At 47.1% G+C, this 15,796-nt stretch overlaps 1 long non-coding RNA gene across 1 annotated transcript; it reads right to left on the bottom strand.

The window, feature by feature from the left end:
- Window positions 1-7,155: 7,155 nt before the first annotated feature.
- LOC122369513 lies at window positions 7,156-14,419 on the bottom strand. The gene is made up of 4 exons (XR_006254413.1): window positions 14,354-14,419; window positions 14,214-14,237; window positions 7,499-7,569; window positions 7,156-7,318 (listed from the first exon to the last, which is right to left on the bottom strand). It is a non-coding gene; the product is annotated as an uncharacterized LOC122369513 (long non-coding RNA).
- Between the last annotated feature and the right edge of the window lie 1,377 nt (window positions 14,420-15,796).

The raw sequence follows: 15,796 nt of genomic DNA, 5'->3' as shown, positions 1-15,796 counted from the left end.
GTCATGTAAACTTTGACCAATGATACGTACAGTGGATCTTATTAGGATCTCCAGACGTAACTAGATGGCGTTGAGCCTTAGTCGAGTCCATGTCAAATTCAAGGAGAGGTCACAACCGAGCTGGGCCCGATGGGGAGGTGGGCGGGGAGGGGAGGGGAGGGCGGGTGGCGTGGTCACGGTGCGGGTGACCTGTCAAACAGCCCCGGCGCGGTGGGGCACTGCCGATAGGCAAATGGCGCACTCCAGTGTTGTTCCATATCGCGGTGGTGGGCCGGGCGGCCGGTTAGCTTGGCAGCTTGAAAGGAAAGGATAATGAGGCGTGGTTTTGCTGTGGCCGGTTCACCTACTATTACTTATGATGCACCCAGAGTAATGCAAACGTGGCGTTGATAATGCAGCTGGCAATGGAATGCTAGCGAATGCTCCGAGCGCATAGCTATAAGGAATAAGATTATTTATGTCTCCTGAAATTTTCATTGAATATAATTCAAGCACTAGAAAGATCGTATTCGTTCGCCAGTTTTTTGACCGGCTGGCGTTTCTTGCGTAGAGCGCCCTTGGGCAAATATTTAGGTATAACGCAGGTGATTTTTTTTTTTGCTGGTAAGACGCCTTTAGGGTCAAATCAAGCAGTGGCGGCGAACACCTTTAATGAAGTGGGGGCACTGCCGACTTTTGGTCCCATTCTTTCCATGCAACGCCCATAGGGCTAATGTTAAAATGCCAAAATCAAACGGGGGCACGGTGCCCCGATGCCCCCCCCCCCGTTCCGCCGCCACATGAAATCAAGTCGCTAAGAGACGATGAGGAAAAGTGGACGAACGCCACATTTCTGTGCATGAAGTCTCGAGTAAAAAAACAAAAAAAACTTAAAGTTATTATACGTGTAAGCTTAAAAACAAAAAGATCAGTTAATAAAAATATTTGACCCGAAATTAACTTCTGTTTTGTCTGACCATGATTGCATGTATGACCCCGGTCCAGCCTGGTTCAACTCGGCCCAACCTGGTTCGGCTCCCCTTTTTTATATAAATTTGGCCCGAACCTTTTGAATGGAAGGAATCACAAGGACAGAGTCCCCGCTAAGCTGAGCTTGTTAACCCGGCACCGCCTGGGCTATTTCCGTACCCACGACAGCCTGGTGGGAGGGGTGTCGGATCCGACCCCCGGATCCGATCGGATCCAACCCCCCCCCCCCTGTTATCTCGAGAACCAATGGTCGTATCGAGCCCCGCGAGGCGGCGTTCGAAAGGTCTCTACGAGACATTCCCAAAGCACTCTTAAGATTTTAAGATTGAGGTCAACTTTCGGGTCAAGGTCAGGTCAAAGGTCAAATTCTGGGGTTTTGCATGATTAGGCTTACGGACAGCGGAATCGATAGCTGCTGCTCAAAACTCACCAAAAATGACCTCAAAGGCCTAGTGAAGGTACCATGTGCGTATAGGGGTCATACTAAGTACGGATCAAGGTCAGGTCAGGCCACGAAAGGTCATGGTTTTGACCTTCTGCTACATGCGCGTGCGACACATGTTTTATGACTTATTTTTCACGCCGAATCCGATGGTAATGGTTATATGTGACCCCAAGTCACTGTGCTAGTGAAAATGTGCATTGAAAGCATAAAAAATCGTTTATACCATACATAACTAAACGAGGGCTAAGAAAAAAGGTCAATTTTTCAACTTTTTGTTTTTGACATAAAAATGCACTTTTCTAGACGAGCTTTGTCCCAGGAATCTAGTGGTGCCATTTGTTTTCACATGCAATGTTCAGAAGTGCCTCTAATTCACGAAAATGCTTATGACGTCACCATGCCCTATGCATGTTGGAGCTATTTTTTTACAATTTGGGGGTCAAAAATCAAGATAGAAAGTTGAAATTTGGGACATCTAATGTTCTAATAAAGCTCTATAACATATATTCCGGTTTTTTGGAAATTCTCAAAATTTTGGATTTTATTAGCTGTTTTCCAAAAATATAGTTTTTTGAATTTTTAGGGGTAAAAAAAGCATTTTATGGAAAATCCGAGATAGCCATTTTAAAGAACTCGTTGAGCTGTGTCTATTCATGTCCTTAATTTGCAGTTTGCTTTAAACCTTGATTTTTGGTGATTTTTTAAACATTTACCACTTTTTGACTGAAAACGCCATGTAGTTACATCACTAAAATCGATATATCTAAAAAAAAAAAATTGGAAAAATTTTCTTGCAAATTACACAGGAGACGTCAAATTGATGGGGGAGAAGGTATGCCAAGTTTCAAGTTGATAGCGTAAGCGGTTCATGAGTTATTCAAGAAAAACGGAGGGGGGGTCGGATCCGACCCCCCCCCCCTCCCCCCAGGCGGTCGCGGGTTAACCCTCGCCCGTAAACGGCGATCTGCCACCTTCGCCCATGCAGGGGGGGGGGGTTGGTGCGACCCCCCCCCCCCTTGGCGTTTGAAAACGGAGCGTCGTAGAGCTTAGCGGAAAAAACCAACGGATTGCTCTCAACGAGATCTCGCGATTGGTGGTATATTTTTTGGTCCTAGGTCAAAATTTGACCTACTTTTGACCGGTCAAAGGTCAAATTTTCGGAAAAATAGACTTTTTTCAACTTTCCGCGGCGATTGCGGCAAAACGGTGGCAGATATCGACTTGAAACCTTCACTATCGTGTTCCTTGATCAATTCTCTATCGTTTGGTATGTATTTCGTTTCCCTAGCTCTAAAAATGGCGCGTTGGGAGCGCCGGAAGTCGGCAAGGTCACAGTCGGCGGCAGAAATTCGAAAAATCAAAATTTAAATTTTTGAAATCTGATTGTATTTTTGGATTTCGGAGGTCCATTTGCTCCCTATAGAAGCTAATATTGCTGCATATTCCCATGGAGGTGACAAGAATTAGCAAAATAGTGGTTCGGGCGCTTTTCAAAAATAGTACCGGACGCTGTTCCTCTTGTGACGTCATAGCTCCGTGACCTGACCTGACCCGGTCAAGTTTCTTATACCATATGATAGCCAATACTTGCCCCAACATGCATGGGAAGTTTCATCACGATCCATCAACCGATGACCGTACCACCGGCAGGAAACCTCGGGCGTTGGCACTCAGTTTGTGAAAATCCGGCCGGAGGCTGTTCCCTTTGTGACGTCATAACTCCGTGACCTGACATGACCCGGTCAAATTTTTTTTATCACAAGATGCGCAAGGTTTGCCCCATAAGGTACACAAAATTTGGCGGCGCTGCGCGCCGCCGTTTTTCCACTATTTCCGAAAAACCTCAGGGGGGGGGGTTGCACCAACCCCCCCCTACATGGGCGAGGGTTAAGCGTTGACCCTGCCATCTACCCTCCGATCAAGCAATTCCTGGTCTATTGCAGACTATGGTTTTGAGGTTTAGTCTATAGCAAAATGGTCTATGGTTTAGAGTCCAAATTTTGACGTGCGCATTGCGCACATAGCCGCGCACGGCCGGTCCCCTCACTGACTTCGCCTGGCAGCGGCCTGCCACCAACCACAACCATACCCGTCAGGAGACTAAAAAACGTCAAGCACACGTCGCGTTTCGAACCCGGACTTTTGCAACCGGGACGTGCGCCTTCACCACATGGCACATGGAGTCCAACGCTCTACCGACCGAGCTACCGGGACGGACATTTACCTTGGGGTTTCGCCTCGTGACATTGACAGACGTCAGACACTTTGGCCGAACTTTAGCCGAAACACTGAGCAAGCTGCGCAGGGCGATAGGTGCTCGTAACGTTGAGGTTGGGTAACCTGTGAGCTGAACGCGATGTCGTGAGTTCGAGCCCCACTCCCGGGTCTGGTTTTATCTAGACACCACCAAAACCTTTCCTTCTACTGCAACACAGCTAAGCACGATGACATCTTTCCCCAATATCTTTCCCTAATATCCTCCCCAAAAGTCAAAATATCATCGCTTATAAACGTTTAGCTAAGTTTCATTTTTTTAGGAAAATATTTTTGGTCATTTGTCTGAAGCCATTTCAACTCTTTTTTCTTTTCTGATTCTTTTCGACCCGATAAAACCCACCAAAACTGAACGTGCCAAATTAAAAATATCTAACTCAAATAACAGTTTAGAAAAGCCTCATCATGCATCATGAAAAGCATCATGCAACTATCGACTGAAAAGTTGCATGCTATGAATACGTCCTAGATTTCAATCAGTAGCGGCAGAACACCTTCGATTAGGGGGGGGGGGGGCACTGCCAACTTTTGGTCCCATTCTTTCCATGCAACGCCCATAGGGCTAATGTTAACCCTCGCCGGACCTATTGGTTTTCTACATACGCGCCGGCCGAGGGGGGCGGGGCGGGTACGACCCCCCCTCGCCGTTTCGCCCCTGGTGGAGCTAGCGCGTCGCGGAAAAAAAAAACGAGCGTGTGCGCCGTTACGAGACGCAGAGATTGGTACCCGATTTTAAGGTCTTAGGTCAACCGGTGACCTCTGAGGTCAGGTCAAGTGCCCCAGGGTACGGTTCAGTTTTTGGTGAATAACTTCGCAAAAAAAAAAAAAACGGCCGCAGAGCCGCGATTTTGGCAGCATCGTGTTCTCCTCGCTCAGGCGCGTCGAATGATATACTTTTTGTTCGGGTCAGGTCAACTTGGGGTGTTGACCTCAGGTCAAGGTCAGGTCAGCACCCCCAGGTCACGAAGTTGGTCGAAAGAGGTCATGTCGCATATCATTCGATTTGGCAGGTCTTCCTGAGTCCATTGGTGGCTTTCTCGACTCGCTAGCTCAATTTGATCGGGAGTTATTGACGAAAAATTAAAATGACCTTGATGACATCATAAATGACCTCACGGAAGGTCAACATTGCAAAAGTGACGCATCTAACCTTGCAAGGAGTGCATCAAATCACGATTCTGTGTGCTTGAGATAGTTGGAGATCGTTCCCGGCGCCAGAATAGCAGTTTTCATTTTTTCCCCATAGACTTATAATGGTGAGGTCACAAAAATGACCTGACCTCATATGACCTTTAGGAAAAATCCGAGATATACAAGTTGTGAGACTCATAATGGATAGGTACTAGATCCTGCAAGTTTCATTTCCCTGTGACATCTCCTCTGGCAGTGAGGGCGTTGCGAAGTTGCGACATCTGAAGACCGTGCAGAGGTTCACTTATGACGTCATAGGTCAGTGACCTGACCTGACCCAAAAATGCGGTTGGTGTCAAAAGATGCGGCTTGGATCAAAGGTCAGGTATGCCAAGTTTCAGCTCTATCGCCAGCGTGTTCGGAGCTATCGCGAAAAAACCCTATGGGGGGGGGGGCGGCACCCTCCCCCCCCTCGGCCGGCGAGGGTTAAAATGCCAAAATCAAAGGGGGGCACGGTGCCCCGGTGCCCTCCCCGTTCCGCCGCCTATGATTTCAATTATCATTGTTCAACATTTTGGCTGGAACTGACGCTGCCTCTGGCTTGCCCGTTTGTTTGAGATAATGATTCCCTTCAGTCGCGTTCTTGCCGGTTCCACATGAACAGGATACCACCATACCGGAGTGAACGCAGCCGCAACCATCATCCCCTCCCCTCAGCCTCGGCGCAGTGGCGGGCGGCCCTGGGCGGCCCACTCCCGGCGCTACGCACGCCCCATGCGCCGTGATACCGCGTCACTCCCCCTCCCTCCTTCCCCCACAATGACCGGTGACCTCACTTCCCTCGGGATTTGGACTCGCCCTACCCCGACCGTAGCGCCACGTGGTGGCTCTGGAGATCTTAAATAGACCCACTGTACGCATGCATTCGATTCAGAATGACACTGGACTCGGAAAGTGATGAGAGTAGTCACTTTAATACGCGAATTCAGTCTCGTAATCATCATTTATTTGTTTCAATGCACATACAATGCGTCGTTTAATAAAGAACGGATTTCTTAAGCCTTGCACAGAACTGAATAGCCTCTAGTGATTTATGACGTCATCATTATAATGGTATGTTACTCGGACCGCCCTGACCGCGGTTTTCAGTACCTTGGAATGTTATCCATTCTATGCACCAGCTATGCACGTCTTGTGGAATTTATATATACTTAGCGGGGCGCCTAATAAAAAAATACACACAAAACGCGGATAGTACTTAGTAGCAACTAGCAAGATACTTACCAAATTATATTAGGTATCAACCATTGCAAGCAGGGCTGCGGAGTCGATGGATTTTCGGCGACTCCGACTCAGACTTTCAAAAACCCAGCTCCGACTCAGACTCCGACTCCGACTCCGGGCAGAATTGTCGACTCCGACCGACTCCGACTCCGCAGACCTAGCAGGGCTGCGGTGTCGACAGATTTTCGGTGACTCCGACTCAGACTCCGGCTCGGGTTTCTAAAATCGACTCCGACTCCGGTCACAACTGTCGACTCCGACTCAGACTCCGCAGCCCTGATTGCAAGTACTCTGACTTGTCAGCAAATCATCGGCGAGACGGGCGTGAATATTGAAAACAGAACCTCCCTGCAAGTCAAGTCAAATATGCTCGCCGATCGTTCGCAGTTATTTCGGATGGAAGATGCTTCTTCGCCCGGTTGCAAGCCTTTTTGCCTCAACAGCATCTAGCGGGTGTCAAATGTCATACCTAGCAAACCGTTTCCGTACCAGCATGCATGGTGTGTCCGGCGGAGACACCTCCATTGGATGCCCAGTTGAAACCCCACCTAGATGTCGCCACCAGACTCTCACTATTGGGACTCCGGGCGTGACGATACCCGCACCCACCCGCACCGGTCGTTTCACCCGGAGCTTCACATTCATGAGCTCCGAGCAACGCACGGCTGCCACGTCTAAAGCCGACCTACAAGTGTCATCTAAAATCCACTTGCCACATCTGCTTACACAGACCAGATTGGTCCACTCCTTGTCCACTCCAGCGAGATGGGCATTCCCGCTCCCAGTGCACCCATCGTAAGCTTCCTGGAACCCGCTTGCGCATCTACCTTTTACCCGCGCAGAGAAAATTAGTGCAGCTTCACCTATTGCTGCATAATTTCCTGTGGCGATGAAATCCACGGGGTACAAAAAAAAAAAACTATGCACTAGAACCTCGCTAGTATGTCAGACCCCTGCCAAGTTTTGTTACCCCTTGACCAAACTTCCCAGTCAATTGTGTGATAGCAAGTGAAATTGACCTAATTCTCCCAAACCCACATCAAAACATGGTCAACAGTGGAGTGACGAGGTTGTATTTCAGAAAGCACAGGTCGGCATCCAAAACATTGGTTGGTCTCGTGACCAGCGGATGCGAGGTACCCGATGTCCCGGATGGTACTCGCCAGGAGTCTCGCGTTACGCAGAAACCGACTTGTACTTGGTGATGGCGCAATTCTGAAAACGGTGCGGTGGCGTTAGACATCAGTCATGATAAAAACATATTTTCAATGGGTGCGCTTCTCTCAGTAGGGCTAACTTGGTTGTCATCGCAGCTGTCAGCGGTGTCCGAAGTTGATTCAGCATTTACAGGGGACGAGATGTCAAGTAATGCAGCGTCCGCAGCTGATGGCTTACCTGTCTTACTTAGACCTTGCCCTCATCTTCCTCCTCTTCCGCTTCAGCCTCCTCATACGCTTCTTCCTCCACTGAAACGGAACACTCAAAACCGTCAGAAAAGGCATAATTCAAATAACCGCGATTATGTGTGCTACAACTTCAGTGGGGCTAACTTGGTTGTCGTCACAGCTTGTCAGCGGTGTCCGAAGTTTATTCATCATGTTCAGGAATCTTCCACTCACACCCTAACAATAAGCATTACGGGAAGTGGCTATAAAAATGCAAGTCTTAGCGATCCTCAATGTTGTTGAACGAGCTACGGCTTAGTTGAGCATTATGAACATGTATCTATGTAGTTATGTATTGACATCCAAAGCCTCCCACATAAAGCGTGGCGATTACGGCTTTCATGGTGTTGAGAAATGATCTGATCATATGCCCACATTACAATATAATAATGAAATAAGACCAAAAAATGCTATTTGACCTTGACAACATCGAGAAATGTCTTAAACTCAGAAACATTTAATTTCAAAGTCTCCGTCACTTGAATGCAGATGGGCTAATGCATTTGAATGCTCCCTCGGACTGTGACGTCTGTGACTCTGTGTACTTCTAGCGATTTTCAAATCTTATACCAAAACCGAGACAATTGTTGCAGTGGTCAGAGATACCAAAAAATTGCTTCCAAGTGATGTCATAAGAACAGGGGATACCCCCAAAAAATGAGCGCAAAAAAAGTCATGTGTCAAACTCAGTTAATATTTTTTGGTGAAATTTGGTAACTTTGGTAACTTTCACTTTTGCTCTTTCTGAGCTTTAACTTCATCACTTTTATGGCAATTCCTTAACTTTTTGAGATGGGACCTTTAAAGAAATAATCACCGCTCTTGGCTAGGGTGGAGTGGTTGTGAACTGTAACACAGTACCCACTCAGATGTCTTCTCATTAACACTTTCAGCTGATGATTCAAAAGACTAAAAATTTGCATGCAGAGTTAACCCTATTCCTGGCGGGCTCCGCCGGGACAAGAAACTGGCGGGGGGGGGCCGATTCGGCCCCCCCCCCTTCAGATCTCAAAAACTACACATCGCAGCGACAAACGGTAAACGGCATCGGATACGCACGGTCAAGATCTACAATTTTTACTAAGGTCATTTTCAGGTCAGGTCAAAGATGACGTCACAGGGGTCGAAAAAGTCAAAATGGCGGCGCTAGATATGGAGTTTTTCTCGAATAACTTTCGAATTAGTCAAGATAGGAACAAACTAAGGGCATCATCGTGATCCTCTCGTCAATCCGCATCGAATGATATATATGTTGACCTCGAAAGGTCAAGGTCAAAGGTTGACCTCAGGTCACGTGACCTCGAGGTCATCATGCATATCATTCGATGCGTCTTGACGAGCTGAACACAATGAGACCATCCACGCGTCTGTATCTTGTTCCTGTACGGCAGGGGTCGGCAAATGGTGGGGCATGCCCCCTTTGGGGGTAATGGAGCCCCTCGGCGAGGGGTAATGGGGGCCTCTGAGAAAGCCTTATCTTAGAATTAATGTCTCCCGTGATGGGACAGACATCACGCCTGTTTGGTCTCAGGGTTCAAAGATCGAACGCTAACCGTCGCCCCTCTGTTGGCGTTTTCATAACAGCTAACGTAAACGGGGAGGGGCCGGTCGGACCCCAGCCTCTCGGCCTCTGAAATATGAACTGGAGCTTTGCGGTAGAAAAATGAACGTGCTACCCGTGACGATAGGAGAATGCTGCTACCCAATTTTAACCTTCGCACTTATAGGGGACCCCCCTTTTCCTCGGGTTTTCGCGAATAACTCGCGCAAATAGCGGCCGATCGCGATGACATTTTCAGTACAGGTTTATCAATTTTATACATTGTAGCTAGAATTTCGCAACCATTTGAACATATACCAAGTAATTTTGGCGCCTTCGTAACATGTTACGAAGCTGTCAGTGGTTGTTGATGCCTACTATAAATACCCGACAGGACGCCTATTGGTTGACCTGACCTGACCCGACCTGGCCTAAATGCACGAAGACATCTGTGATCAAAACTTAGATAAAATTCGTGATCAGTAGTCAGTACCCCGACAAACTCCACAACATCCTCGCTTTACGAAGTTCTGACAGGTCTCGATTTTCCGACTTTTTGGGTCATTGAGCCGACCTGGAAGGTCAATCAATGACCTAGGACCTTAAAATCGCGTATCATCAGCTTCCTCTCGTCAAGGGCAACACGCTCGTTTTTTCCGCGAAGCTCATGCTTGAACAGGGGCCGAACGACAAATAGGGGTCCAACGAATTTCCCCCCCCCCCCCCCCATAAATTAGCGGCTGGCAAAACACCAATACGGGTGATGGTTAACTTCCTTGGCCATTGGGTGACTTAACCCTCGCATGTGTAGGGGGGGGGGGGTCGGATGGACCCCCCCATGGTTTTTCGCGAATAACTCGAGTAAAAAGCGGCCGATCGCGACGAAACTTTCAGTACCCTCACATTGATCAATTTTACACCTACCCTGATAATTTCATGACCCTGAACCAAATGACCTTTGACCTGTGACCTCTTTTCCGAGACCATGTTTGGCCGGAATCGCGATTCTGCGTATGTCGGCTCGCATTAGCCGCGCGTTTGCAAGCTTTTCGTGGTTTCAAACGTTCAAACATGTGATTTGATGTTGCTTCCATGCATTAGGGTGGGTGTCAAGGTCACCTGAAGGTCAGGTCAGGTCATTGACCTTTGGTGACCTCGGGTGACCTCGGTTCACTTTTTCGAGCTGTACATGTTTCTAGGCTAGTTTTTGGAGCTGAATTCGAATTTAGCAACCATTTGAACATTTACGAAGTAGTTTTGGTACCTTCGTACATGTTACGAAGCTGTCAGAGGCGGTTGACACGTACTACGAATACCCGTCACGATGCCTACTGGTTGACCTGACCTGACCTGACCCGACCTGGTCTAAATGCTTGAAGACATCATCTGTGATCAAAACTAACACGATATTCGTGATCAGCACCCCGAAAACCCCTTAGCAGCCACACTTTACGACTTTCTAACAGGTCCCGATTTTCCCGACTTTAGGTCATTGACCTGACCTGGAAGGTCACCCAATGACCTAGGACCTTAAAATTGGGTATCATCGGCTTCCTCTCGTCACGGGCAACACGCTCGTTTTTTCCGCGAAGCTCTAGCTCGATCAGGGGCCAAACGGCAAGGGGGGGTCCAACCGACCCCCCCCCCCTACACATTAGAAGCTGGCAAACGCCGCACACATGCGAGGGTTAAGACTTTCAAAGGGTCAATGACAATTGTGTAGTAGATCAGAACCCGCTGTACCTTCTAGAATTGAAATTTTATGACCTTCCATGATCTCAAGAAACAACTGCCTAACAAGTCAACAGTTATTTCTGTCAATGTATGACATGTTTTATGGCAGATAAGGCTCGAGGGTAAAATTGTGTCGTGATCCGACGTTTTTACATAATACCCGAAATACCCAAAGAGTCACGGAAAGGTATGACATTTCAGTGAGCTCGGTTGTGTATGCAATGGTGTCTGGTAGGGTGGGGGTAATGGCCCTGCCTGGCGCCCGAAAAGGGGGCACGACCCCGGAGGGCCTGCCGACCACTGCTGTACGGAGTTATTGGCCAAAAACCTTTGGTGACCTTTGATGACGTCACATGACCTCACAGCTGCCCAACAGCAAAACAGACCTCAAGGTAGTGAAGGTTGATCGTATATGAAGTCATGTATGGTATATGGGGCCATTCCGACCCGTTTTAGTGGTAAAAACAGGGAGTTGATTTTTCCCCCATTGACTTATAATGGGGAGGTCGCGAAACTGACCTGACCTTAGGTCACCGATATCAAAATTCCGAGATATACAAATTGCACATACTGGTACCCTAACTAAAGCCTGAAGAGAAGAAATTGATCGGTCAAAAACTCTAGCTCTGGCGTGATTGCAAACTTTTCTGAGGTAGGGTCACCAAACCGCCTCTGGTGACCTGACCTGAGGTCAGATCAACTCAAAATTTTCAGACATGTCGCGTAGAAGCCTTTTAGGAAAAGTCAGAAAATTTGAGCTTCCCAGCTCAACGCGTTTGGGAGAAATAACCAAAAAACCTCAGGGGGGGGCTCCTGAGGCCCCCCCCGCCAGGAATAGGGTTAACACGCGCAGTGGAAGGGTTGAGAGTACTACGCCCAGTGGAAGGGGGGCGGATGTCGCCCCCCCCCCCTAAGATCTCAGCTCCCACTGGAGCTAGAAAAACAAAATTTGGAGGGTAGCTGGGGGCCATGGGGAACTCTGTTGTGTGTGAATTTCATGACCCTAGGTCAATATCTTGAAGGTCAAATGAGGTCAAATGTGGTCAAATCTGCCATATTAGCGACTTTTTTGCGTTTACACGCCGATAACTCAAAAAGTTACCGGCCGATTTTTTTAATCTTTCACTATACGAAAGAACAAACATTTTTGAGTATTTATGGTGAATTTCTAGATAATCCAACAATAGACATGGCAGTTAGAAGCCTGCTAAGGGTAAGATGTCGCCGGCTGAAGCGGCATCGGCCGACGCGGGAAACGCGGCAATCACAATTTTGTGTTTACACACTCATAACTCAAGTTGTTACCGGCCGATTTTCAAAATTCTTTGACCATATGATTGCCTGTACATTTCTCAGTCTTCTCACCGAATTTGACGCGAATCTAATATAATCAGCGGTAAGGAGCGCGATATAAAGACGGGACCGTCCCGCCCCGGCACAGTCTACAATTCAGGCGGCGCGTAACGGCTAGCGCCGGCCGCCGCGCCGCGGCGCGGCAGGATGTTTGACTTTACACCGCTATTACTAGAAAAGTTGTGAACCAATTTTCTTACTTCTTGCACGAGAAGATTCGCAATTCAATTCTGGACAGGTAGCCGAAATTTCACATTGATATGCTTGCGGCGCGAGTTATTGGCGAAAAACAGGAGGGGTGGGCGAAATCCGCCCCCCCCCCCCTTCCACTGCGCGTGTTAATGGGAAAGAAAGTTGGAAAATCACCTACACTGAATAATTTTTGCACATGAAAAAATCTTATCAAATTAAGGGGCAGGTCCAATGCAACAGCCAGTTACAACAGTACCCTACAAACATGGCTTGGTTGGAAATTCACTGACATCTTTGAGCTGTTCAGAGGATTTGGCAAAAAAAAAAAACACATGACAGTGAAGTAGCTCTGGCCCTTGGCACCAGTCCTCTTGGTGACTCAAAGCTGCATAAGAGGATAGACTAGCCTCCTTCAAGGAAAATAGCTTAAGAATCCCTGGTCAGTATCAGAAACTCTCAGGCTTGTTTACTAACAAAAAAGCAGGCTGCTATTACTCAGTCACCAGCCAGTTCCACCAACCACACAAGAAAGCAACTTCACAGAATAATAAGCATAACTCTGCTTTTAAAAAGTCACCAATACCTACTTCCTCATTAGTGTGACTTGAATAACAAGGAATGAAAACAACCAAAGCTAGCCATTATTTTGCTGTTGTAAATGACCTGTTTTATATTTTTTCAATAGTTTTAATCATCATGCTGTGAGGAAATGGCAAAGACTGGAACTTGTCAGTAAATTATTCAAGCGTTCAACGCTTAACAACTTTGCCCATCAGCCGGGTATTTAATCAAACTGTGATAACAGGCAGTATTATCACCTTTCATTTCTTAGTAGCAATATTTCATGGGGTAGCAGTAGTAAAGCAGGCACCACACTTCCTTTTAGCGACCAAGGTGAAGGAGAGGCGCAGCAGGTCAGGTTAAAGGTTGAGGGTTTCAGGTAGTAGGTAAGGTTAGGTCAGGTTTGGTCAAAAGGTGACAAGCTTGATGAGAACAGTTCCCTACAAGTCAAATGGACTCTAAATTCTGATCAAAGGTAAGGTAAGATAGGCAAGTTTTGGTTTGGTTTGATTAGAGAGAATCCCTGGATAGCATCTCTCCTTGGTAGCAAAAAAAGTGACACCTGCTTTCAGACTGGTGTTTGATTCATCTGTGATTGAATAGATTGGATTGAATCAAACAAAATTTGTTGAATCAAAGGTTTGATTCACCGTCAGGATTATTTGATTCACAAGCCATGATTGAATCAAACGCATTGGGAATCAGGGTTGATTGAATAAAAAAAAATTGAAGATTCATGAACTTAAAAAAATTGAAGTGAACGAACATAGTTCATTATCAACAAATATTAACACTACTGCCATTACATGACAACAAAAAGAACAAACAAATACAATACTATCCCTGATATTTTGTATATTTTATTTTTTAATTGAATCAAAAAAGAATCATTCAAAAAAATTTTGGCTGAATCAAACGTGAATCATTCCTTTTATTGTTTTTTGATTCTCTGAATCAAAAGGAATCAATTCACCAAATTTTTTGAAGGAATCAAATGGTGATTGAATCAAACAAAAATCAAATGAATCAATGATTGAATCGATCCAAAAAAGGTGAATCAAAAACCAGTCTGCCTGCTTTACAATTAGCGTGCTCGAAAACCCACTTATCCATTGAGAGTGGCAATCCATAGAGAACAGAATTAAATACCCAAGTTACGTGTTGCTTGTCATAAGAAATATTTTACATCCCTATGCAGCCATATACAGAAGACATCCACAGATAGCCAACGCCATCGCCTCGTGCTTGAGGCGGCGGCGATCGACTCGCGACATGCGGTACGTACCTTTCCTCTCATCGTGAGCGATTCCTGGAACAAATGAAACCCGCGTTAGTTTACCGTAAATCAGGTTCAAAACAACATATGCATAACGGCAGCAAGCATAACATCAAAGTAAAAATGCCCATCGTAAAAACACGACCTACCTCGCCACGAGTGTGGAATACAGAGAACGGAAGACGTAGAGAAGGCGCAGAGCCAATGATAAAAACATATTTTCTCCTTTTGTGAAAATAATATTGTTTCGTTTTTAATTCGAAAATTCAAATTTTGAAACTACTTTGACAATGAATTTTTAGAAAATTTTATTGTATGTAAAAATAAAAATGCAGGATAAATGTATGCTGTTCGCACCTGGGATCTAGTGCTGACATCTATCGTAGAGCTTGTGCTGCCCTCTCTCAGCAATATCAAGCCTGATCAAGCCCATCAAGCCATTAGTGAAAAGCACATGCCCATTGGCCAATGTCCATTGCCCATTGCCAGATTTTCTACTGCCCCATTCTGATTGTCACGAAGCGTCAGCGTCTCCCCTGTGCTCCAGGCTGGTGGTCACACGGCGTTACACGGTTGACGGCCAGGAGGAAGAAGTCGCTCGAAATCGAATTGTAAAATTCCCCGGGACCAGGGGCGGATCCAGGGGGGGGGGGGGGCATCTGGGGGCCGATGCCCCTAGCCTATCGAAAAATGCCGCCCCTCCGCCGCCGAAGGCGGCGGAGGGCGGCTTTTTTCCATACGTGATGAAGTGCATTTCACGGAAATGACCCGCATTTCTTTGAAGCTCATTTCATAATAATATCTGGTAGTAACTATCTGAATTTATATTTAACCCTCAGAGTATGTCGCTTCTCTCCCTGAAGTCAGAGTGCCGCCCCTTAATTCGAAGTAACGCTACTTAAAGTCATATTGCTACCGTTTGAAGTAGTAGTGCCGCTCTCGGAAGTCGAAATGCCGCCCTCGGAAGTCGTAGTGCCGCCCTCTGTACTCGTAGTGCCGCCCTCTGAAGTCATAGTGCCGCCCTCCGCAGTCTTCGTGAAGCTCCTTGAAGTCATTGCGCCGCCCTCTGAAGTCAAAGCGCCGCTCTCTGAAGTCATAGTGCCACCCTCTGAAGTCATAGCGCCGCCCTCTGAAGTCATAGTGCCGCCCTCTGAAGCATAGTGCTGCCCTCTGAAGTCATAGTGCCGCCCTCCGCAGTCTTCGTAAAGCTCCTTGAAGTCATTGCGACGCCCTCTGAAGTCATAGCGCCGCCCTCTGAAGTCATAGTGCCGCCCTCTGAAGTCATAGCGCCGCCCTCCAGTCTTCGTGAAGGTCCTTGAAGTCATTGCGCCGCCCTCTGAAGTCATAACGCCGCCCTCTGAAGTCATAGTGCCGCCCTCTGGAGTCAAAGTGCCGCCTCTGAAGTCATAGTGCCGCCCTCCGGTTGTCCCGAAGTGACGAGATATTTCCCACCCAGTCGGAGTAAATAAGGCGCTTCAAATATTATCCAGCATAAAATTAGTTGTTGAACCCGGTGCCTGACAAATTTGCTGTTTCACTTTCTCATTTTGGCGCCAGTGTTTACACGGCCAATAGCCATTCGTCTAATACCT

Source organism: Amphibalanus amphitrite, unplaced genomic scaffold (genome assembly GCF_019059575.1).
Source record: "Amphibalanus amphitrite isolate SeventyFive unplaced genomic scaffold, NRLGWU_Aamphi_draft 000034F_arrow, whole genome shotgun sequence".
In the NCBI taxonomy this organism is placed as follows: Eukaryota; Metazoa; Arthropoda; class Thecostraca; order Balanomorpha; family Balanidae; genus Amphibalanus; species Amphibalanus amphitrite.
This window is presented reverse-complemented; position numbering and strand designations above follow the sequence as displayed.